Genomic DNA, 10217 nt, shown 5'->3' with positions numbered 1-10217 from the left:
AAGAGTTAAACTTTTGCATAATTATATTGTACATGTGAGTAGTTATATGGTCAGATGATTAAGGTGGATCCTTAATTGGTTTGTGATAGTTGTCGTATGACTTGATTGTGCGGTCGTTGTAATCATAGTGTTTGCTCGCGTCTATTTTGATTGTTTCTTTGTAAGGTTTTGTTTCTTCTTTTCTAGACCGTGGGTTTTTCCTTATATGGTCGTTTTGTTATTGTGTATATTAGATTCGGTATAGATAGATAGGTCGTTTCTGACGCTTTCTAGGTACGATACCTATCGGTTTCGCTTCTTTTATCTTTCGGTTGAAGAAGTTTTCTTTTCGAAAATGTTTTCGTTTTATTGAAGTTCTAGTTTTTTTTGCATAAAAAATGTAGAGTGAGCAGTTATAGTGATTGTAGAATCATTTTTTACATTTCTAAATTTCTTAAACATAGCCCATAGCCCATAGACCACAGATATCGAAAGCGTTTGTCTTCCTCTCCATTGAATGTGGCACCCACAATTGCCTCATAAACGCCTGTAGTGGAGCGTTTGTGGTTAATTTTTTTTGGTATTTTTGAAAGTAAAACGCACGAGAATGAGGCGTTTTTGATTTATTTTATTTTATTTATAAAATTCTTTTTTACTCTTGTACTATTTTTTAAATCAACCTTCAATTATATTTTGCACGTCATCTACAAACGCCTTCAACAACCGTCCCTATTACAACTCCCATACTTAACTAGTCACCGACATAACTTCGAAAATGCCCCTCATCCACTTCACGTCAGCGTCACCATTATCCATGGTCTTAGGTATATTTAGATTAATATTTTTGTTTTGTAAAATATAAAAAGAAATGGAGAGGAATGAAATGGAATGAATTAGATTTTTCTGATTTAAAAAGAAAGATTAGAGAAAAATTAAAATTATATCAGAAGCTATATATTCCATCTATTTCTAACCTATTAGTTCATGTTTGGCAACAAACTTTTTAGAGTTTTTAGTTTTTAACTTTTATAAAAAAACTCCTATTAAATAAAAAGTTCTGTTTGGTTGTAAGAGCTTAAAACCTTTTGAGAAAGAGAAAAAGCTAAAAGCTACTAGAAGTAGCGTTTAGCTTCTACTTTTTTTGTCATTTTACTCTTTATTTTAATAGTTTCATTTACTTTGTCAAACGATTAAATATATATAAAAAGTTAACAGCTAACAGCTACCGCTATCAACTAGTTTTGCTAAATATAGGCCCAAAACTCGGCACCACTTGCTAATTCAAGTAAATTAAAATCCGAGCTCTTTTCCCTCTAGAATTGAAAAAGTTTTGTACTCCAACTTTTGCTATGAAAATAAACAAAATTTGGGCATAAAATATACAGTAATAATTACAACTTACGTGTTCCAGTTCATCAATTTAAAGACTTCTAATACTTACATACACACAAGATTTGTTACAGAAGAAAAAAACCAATTAGTACTTATCAGAAACGCTAATTTCTTTTGCAGAATTTGGTAAGTCTCTACGCAAATTCTACCTTTTATGCTTTTGGTTTATCTTATAATGATAATGATAATGATAATGATAATAATAATAATAATAATAATAATAATGATAATAATGATAATGATAATGATTACCTGATAATTGAATACCGAAACCCTAAACTTTGTTTTTCTTTTTAAAAAAAAATCCCGATAGTATTCGTGTATGACTATTTATATAACTTGGTACATAATCTAAATAGGTGAATTCTTCAGGTTTTCGTTCTGAACTGGTGGTTGCTTTCGTTAAACTGATCTTCTGTGTAATCAGTCACAACCCGTAGTCCGTAGATAACTAATTTTGTATTTTTCTTATCTTAATTTAGTAATTATTAATAGCTATACTAAATGTGGTTTTTAATTCGATACTAATCAATCGTTACAAATGTCGTTGCAGGTCATTTGAACATCTGAAATCTGAACTTATACCAACAGGAGGGTAAAATGCAGGTATGTATGGCTAACATTGATCCCATTTAATATGTTATTGTAAAACAAATGCTCTACACCCTATTGTAACATAGAGATCAATTTCATACTTTATGTTATATGCTATATATTTTCAAGTATTATCACGTTAGTTTATAATTTGATCATTCGAATGTGAAATTTCGGTGAATTTTAGAGTTGTTTAATTTTAGAGTCTGGTATTTTTTTTAGTTTGTGTTTGTCTATGTATGATTGGTTTATAGCTGAAGTTCAACCATTTGTCTTCATAACAATCTAGAATTTGCAGTCACTCATAGATCATATAGGGTGTGAGGGTGAGGGCAATGAGAATATCAAACGGTGCATATGGTTTAAATTGAAATACAGTTGGCAAAGTGACTTGATTATATGTGTCACATCATGTCCCAGCACCAATACTTCCTCTCATTTTGTAATCTTTCACATTTCCTTTGTGGTTTTTATGTAATGTAATTTAAATACATACAAAAGACACTCATTTTATTGTAGCAGCTCCACTTGATGTCACGTGGCAAGTTCCTCTGATTTTCCTTACCTTTTATTTTCCAGCTTAATTGGTTTTTCGTTTGTTCAAACCCAAACTTTCTCCTTATTTATTTTTTATTCGGTCATTTTCTCCTGTTACAAAACATACTCCGTATTTGACTTTTGTCTTCTTGTAACTTTTTGTTATTATTATTATTTTGGCTTTATGTTTCATGTGGGTTTCTCATCTTTAACGGGATTCAATGAACTGGACTATAATATCCATCACTTGAATATTTTTATTCTATATTAGAAATTACAGATTACAGATGTTAATCTCTCAAAGGGTAAGGGTGTAGGTGTCAAATATTTTGCCTGGCCAGATGACATGCAACTTTTATCAATTGAAGGTTCATCTTTATTAGAGTGCTCCCAACTATGACACAATGTCTTCCAGGACTAATCAACCATTCAGCGCCACATCAGCACCTCCATCTCACTTCCTTTTCAGGACTAAACACTCCCAACAATGACACTTCTCCTTCCATTTTTTTATTTTATTTTTGAATTATTTTATATTATCAAATAATTATTAATATTTATAATTATATGATAAATTAAAAATAAAAAACATAAAACTACCATTTCATTAAAATTAAAAAAAATACAATAATTAAAATTTAAAACATTACGACAATTTAAAATTAAAAGATTACGACAATTAAAAAAAAATACTAGAAAGCTAAATAATCAAACTACTCCTCGTCGTCGTCGTTCATGTTTTGCAATTTCTTCGCATATTTTTTCTTAATTTTGTCTCGAGCAAGCATTAGCATTTCGTATTCATCGGGAGGCAAATCTCGTGACACCGGTTTGGAAAGAAGCTTCAACCCTTTAAACATAGTCCGCATGTTGCTATCATCTTGTAGCTTTTTCATGGTTTGATTCGCCACATCTTGTGAAGCTTGGACCGATTGAGCAATTTTAAAGCGAGCTTCTTCGGAAGACATACGGCTCGCGGCATCGGATGAGTAAGAGTCCCTTTGACTTTTAGCTCGACGTGGAGGACGTCGGATTGGGTCGGTATCCTTTAACAAATTTTCCATTTGGGTTGGGTCGGGGTGCATGCTTGTGTTCGGGTTGGAACTTCCCTCGGTTTGATCATTAATTGGTATATGATCGGGTTCTTTTCGTTTGTTGCTACTCGAAATACTTTCGCCTTCTAAAGACTTCGGGCAATTCCTTAACACTCGCCACGCATCCTCAAACGCAAAGTGTCGTCCCTTTGTTTGCGCTTTGAAAGCCATTCGTGCCGCGGACATAATGTCGTCATTATTACAACCACTTTCCCACATTCTCTCGTATTTGTTGTAAATACCGATCCATATCTTGACATCCCTTTGCATTTTCGACCATTTTCCACTTATTTGATCCAGACGTCTTTTCACCGGGACAATCGAATTGTATTGTCTTCGAACTTCTCCCCAAAAAGAAGTATGACTTTGGTCGTTTCCGACACTCGGGTGTTCGGAAACATATACAAAACGCTCGGCTAAAATTTTTGTCTCCAAGTCGGTCCACGCTGTCTTCGGACACCTCACTTTCTTTTCTACCACTTTTCCTTTTCCTTTTCCTTTCGGATCACTTTCGGGTTCGGGTTCGGGTTCGAGCTCGGGTTCGGATTCGGGTTCATTTTGGAGTGGTGTTTCGGGAACTTCTTCGTCGGACGATTCGTCACGGAGACTAGGATAATAAGGTGTTTGTTTCGTTTGTTGTTGGTTCGGGTAGATTTGAAAGTTTTGAGATAGTTGGTTATGGTAGAGTGGAACATTTTGAGATTGTTGTTGATGGACGTTTCCGAACATACCCGCAAATGCATTAGTATTTTCAAAACGAGAAAACCCGGTAGTTTGTTGCGAGTTATCGAGTAGCATTTGCATCATATCTCGACTAACCGAATTTGAATCTTGAACTACCGGACGTTGTTTCGTTTTTCCTTTGTTTGGTGTTTTTTTGGAACTCATTTTTTTTTGTGATAGATGTGAGAAAAAATATTAGAAATGGAGAAGTAAGATGAAAGTTGTGTGTAAAATGGGGTTGGAATGTTGAGTATAAATAGAGTAAAAAAAGAAGAAAAAAAAAGTAAAGAAAAAGAGCCGTTAGGAGCCGTTGGAGGTGAATGTATCCTTTGGTGGCTCTCAACGGGTCAAAAACCCAATCTTTTTCGCCCTCAATTATGCTCAACAAAGTAATTCACCTGGACGAAAGAAGCTGGGCGGCTCCTGGGCGACTCTGGTGCCAACGGCGCCCAGGGTGGGCGGGGGTGGGCGGAGGTTGAGGACGATGCGTTGGGAGCACTCTTACACTCCGTTTATATTTTGATTCCTACAAGTTTGCTACCACACTTTTTTAGGGTAACTTATTTTGACAAACTAAACTATGTTATAATTCAGTAGGCTTATAACTACTTTTAGTGATTTGATTCTTGATGTTATAATTCAGTAGGCTTATAACTACCTTTAGTGGTTTGATTCTTGATTAAGAATGCTAATAATGAAGTGTAAGAACAAAGATGATAATGGAGAAAAGAAAGAAACACTTTGTAAGTGTGAGAAATGGTGCAAGTTTAATGCTTGCATTCATGGCTATTTATAGCAAAAATATTACAAGTTTAGGTAATACAATAATATTACTTTTGTGTATTAATAATTGACTATCCATTTATATATATATTTATATATTATAACTGATAATGCTAAAAACGAACATATATTTCGTAGCATTATCCCTCAAGAAAGACAAGCTTTTAGTTGCAATTGTTCTATTTACAAGTGATATTCGTTTAAATAATAAAAGGTGAAGAAAAAAGACAGATTCGACGAATTGAAGACGCAAACGACCAAAAAGTTCAAAAGTACAAAATACAATCAAAGAGGTTCCAATTATTGATAAGAAACGTCTCGAAATTACAAGAGTACAAGATTCAAAACGCAAAGTACAAGATATTAAATTGTACGCAAGGACGTTCGAAAATCCGGAACCGGGACATGAGTCAACTCTCAACGCTCGACGCAACGGACCGAAAGTTACAAATTAATTATGTATATAAATATAATATAATATATAATTATTTATATAAATTATATATTTATATTATATTTATATTATTAAAATCCGTCGGCAAGTAAGATTCAAATTGGAGTGAGCTGGAAATTCAAACTCCGCGACTCGCGGAGTTTGAAGGGGAAATTCACCTCGACTCGCGGAGCCCCAAATTCTGAAACTGCCTATAAAAGCCAACGCATTTGATCCGTTTTAAATATCCATATATCTTTCTCTTCATTCATCAACGTAAAATATATATATATATATATATATATATATATATATATATATATATATATATATATATATATACATATATATATATATATATATATATATTATAATTTTAATTTTAATTTTAATTTTAATTTCTAATAATAAGGGTATGTTAGCGAATGTTGTAAGGGTGTAAGTCGAAATTCTGTCCGTGTAACGCTACGCTATTTTTAATCATTGTAAGTTATGTTCAACCTTTTTAATTTAATGTCTCGTAGCTAAGTTATTATTATGCTTATTTAATCCGAAGTAATCATGATGTTGGGCTAAAAATATTAAAATTTGGGTAATTGGGCTTTGTACCATAATTGGGGTTTGGACAAAAGAACGACACTTCTGGAAATTAGACTATGGGCTATTAATGGGCTTTATATTTGTTTAACTAAATGATAGCTTGTTAATTTTAATATAAAAATTTACAATTGGATGTACCCATAAATAACCATATACACTCGATCGGACACGATGGGCTGGGTATTTATATGTATGAATAATTGTTCATTTAACCGGACACGGGAATTGATTAATAGTCACTAGAATTATTAAAACATGGGTGAAATTATGTACAAGGACACTTGGCATAATTGATAACAAAGTATTAAAACCTTGGGTTACACGCAGTCGATAACCTGGTGTAATTATTAAACAAAGTATTAAAACCTTGTTACAGTTTAAGTCCCCAATTAGTTGGAATATTTAACTTCGGGTATAAGGATAATTTGACGAGGACACTCGCACTTTATATTTATGACTGATGGACTGTTATGGACAAAAACCAGACGGACATATTAAATAATCCAGGACAAAGAATAATTAACCCATGGGCATAAAACTAAAATCAACACGTCAAACATCATGATTACGGAAGTTTAAATAAGCATAATTATTTTATTTCATATTTAATTTCCTTTATTTTATATTTAATTGCACTTTTAATTATCGCACTTTTATTTATTGTTATTGTATTTAATTGCACTTTTAATTATCATACTTTTTAATGATCGCAAGTTTATTTTATCGCACTTTTATTTATCGCAATTTCATTATATTTATTTACTTTACGCTTTAAATTAAGTTATATTTATTTTTAATATTTTACATTAGGTTTTAACTGCGATTAAGTTTTAAAATCGACAAACCGGTCATTAAACGGTAAAAACCCCCTTTTTAATAATAATATTACTTATATATATTTGTATTTTTTATAAATTAAAACTAATATAGCGTTAAGCTTTGTTTAAAAGATTCCCTGTGGAACGAACCGGACTTACTAAAAACTACACTACTGTACGATTAGGTACACTGCCTATAAGTGTTGTAGCAAGGTTTAAGTATATCCATTCTATAAATAAATAAATATCTTGTGTAAAATTGTATCGTATTTAATAGTTTTTCCTAGTAAAAATAAAGCTATTTCATATACACCTCGCATAACATCAAGTATTTTTGGCGCCGCTGCCGGGGAACGCCGAAGCGAAACGACACACACAAAAAAAAATTTTTTTATTAAGTTTTAATTAGTTTATGTAAAATATATACTTTTTAAATATTAAAAAAATATAAAAAATTAAAAATCGGAAAAAATTATATATATAAATTTATTTTTAAGATTTTTATTTATAAAATTATAAAGTATTTTTATTTCTATTTTAGTTGTTAAATATAAGTTTTATTTATTTAATATAATTATTTAATATAATTATTAAAATAGAATATATATATATATATATATATATATATATATATATATATATATATATATATATATATTAAAAACGAAACCTGTCAAACGAAACCACCTAATCTGAAATTTCATACCCCGCGACTCGCGGAGTTTGTTGCCAGGTGTACCGCAACTCGCGGAGCCACCCCGACACGAGCAGAACCCTAATTTGGCATTTATTACGGAGTATAATTTAGTTATTATTACTAAAACTTAATTAGGTTTATATTTAATATTAATATTTAGTTTTAGTTTTTAAATTAATTTGTATTTTAAATATTAATTAGTATTATTAAATATATATATAAATTAATACTTTTATAAATAAAAATAAATAAATAATATTTTTATAAAAATAAATAATTTTATCAAATTTAAGCTTATTTTTATTTTTGTATCTTTTTATCATTTAATCGTAATATTTGTATTTTTATTTGTTCGTAGCTAGTTGTAAGTTCTAGTATTTTGCCGTAGCTTATTTTTATTTATAGAATTTTAGGCTTTGTCGTAAAATCCCTTAAGTGCTTTTTCTTTAAACTAAGATTTAGGTGCTTTAGAATTTTGCGACGCCATTTTTATATTTTAGTGCCTTTTTAAGATATTGCCATTTGAGATATAGTTTTACTTGTAAGCTTTAATATTTTTAGACGCAACTTTTAATTCTTAGTTTTTAGTTCTTTTTTAAGTTTCAACGCGCTACTTTCTTACTTTCATTTTTCGACGCCTTTTACCTATGTATCAATTATCACTCCAATTAGTAATCTCAATTTGCAATTTTAATTTTAAGTTAGTGATAATAATAAGGTTGGGTTAGTCGAGTGTTTTTAAGTTTTATAAGTCACTCTTTTTCTTTCTTATTTTTCGACGCCTTTTATTTTTCAACCCTTTTCTTTTTCGACACTTTTCGACGCGCTCTTTTTCTTTCTTATTTCTTGCCATTCTAGTTTTTAGGACTTAGAATTTTTCTACTTCTTCTCTAAATTTCTTTAAATTACTAAAATTTATTTTAAGTGGTTAAATTGATAGACATCAAAATTTTCTGGTTCGTAGTAATAGTTGGATTTGTACGTGGACCGGGTTATTGGAGCCAAACAGTACTCAATTATATTGAGACCAAACGAATCCTGCCCCTCTGCTGCATCTTTTGGCTTTTCGAAACGTGGGCAAAATCAGAAAAGTCTATTAATTAGATAACTTATATAATTTTTCTTTCTTTTTAAAAACTAATAGGATATTCAGTGAATGCACCGAGCAAGACGTTCACCACCTTTTGTACGTTCACCACCTGTAACTCGATCAAGACATCTAGCAAATATTGTCGCCGTTGATTTTCCTTTAGAATCGTCATCCAGTCGACCAAGTACTCCAATTCAAAATTCCGATAATCCATTTTTTGAACCCGACCTCACAATTGAGAATCCGGAGAATATTCAGGGACAATTCATAGATCCTGAACCATTAATTTTTCCTCCGGAACCACCAATCATTCAAACAGAGATTGTTGAGGAACGAACCATTAAATCAGAATCCTCTAGTGATTCAGATTCAACAAATTCAATTATGGAGAATCTGGAACCTCTAAGTATGGAAGACCGAATGCGAGCTAAACGCACTGGCCAAGGTCACACAATTACTCATCCAGACATTAACGCGCCAGATTATGAAATCAAAGGACAAATCCTACACATGGTGACTAATCAATGCCAATTTAGTGGTGCGCCGAAGGAAGATCCAAATGAACATCTTCGTACCTTTAATAGGATCTGCACACTATTTAAAATAAGAGAAGTGGAGGATGAACAGATATATCTCATGTTATTTCTCTGGACTTTAAAGGGAGAAGCCAAAGATTGGTTGGAATCGTTACCTGAAGGGGCGATTGATACATGAGACATTTTAGTTGAAAAATTTCTTAAACAATTCTTTCCGGCATCTAAAGCCGTAAGACTTCAAGGAGAAATTGTTACGTTCACACAGAAACCAAATGAAACTCTATATGAGGCGTGGACAAGATTTGAAAAGTTATTGAGAGGATGTCCGCAACATGGTTTAGACACTTGTCAAATAGTACAAATATTCTACCAAGGATGCGATATCACTACAAGGAAAGACATCGATATAGCAGCTGGTGGTTCTATTATGAAGAAAACAGAAACTGATGCTTACAAAATTATTGATAACACTGCTTCCCACTCACATGAGTGGCATCAAGAAAAAGATATCGTTAGATCATCTAAAGCTGCTAGAGCCGATTCTAGCCATGACTTAGATTCCATTTCCGCAAAGATAGATGCTGTCGAGAGACGAATGGAAAAGATGACTAAGGATATTCACTCAATACGAATTAGTTGTGAGCAGTGTGGAGGACCACATTTAACAAAAGATTGTCTCAGTATTGAACTAACAATGGAACAAAGAGAGAATATTTCATACATAAACCAAAGTCCTGGAAATAATTATCAGAATAATTATCAACCGCCAAGACCAATCTACAATCAAACCCAGAATTATAACCGAAATGTTCCATACAACAACCAACAAGGTCCTAGTAATCAACAAGTATCCAATAATACTTACAACCAGCAAAGACCTAATTTTCAAAACAAACCACCACAAACCGATGATAAAAAGCCGAATTTAGAAGATATGATGA

General features: G+C 31.9%; 1 non-coding gene across 1 annotated transcript; it reads right to left on the bottom strand.

Annotated features, from left to right (window-relative positions):
- Window positions 1-9508: 9508 nt before the first annotated feature.
- LOC139895269 (small nucleolar RNA R71) lies at window positions 9509-9615 on the bottom strand. Its single transcript, XR_011775728.1, has one exon. It is a non-coding gene; the product is annotated as a small nucleolar RNA R71 (small nucleolar RNA).
- Between the last annotated feature and the right edge of the window lie 602 nt (window positions 9616-10217).

Source organism: Rutidosis leptorrhynchoides, chromosome 2 (assembly GCF_046630445.1).
Source record: "Rutidosis leptorrhynchoides isolate AG116_Rl617_1_P2 chromosome 2, CSIRO_AGI_Rlap_v1, whole genome shotgun sequence".
NCBI classification, from domain to species: Eukaryota; Viridiplantae; Streptophyta; class Magnoliopsida; order Asterales; family Asteraceae; genus Rutidosis; species Rutidosis leptorrhynchoides.
This window is presented reverse-complemented; position numbering and strand designations above follow the sequence as displayed.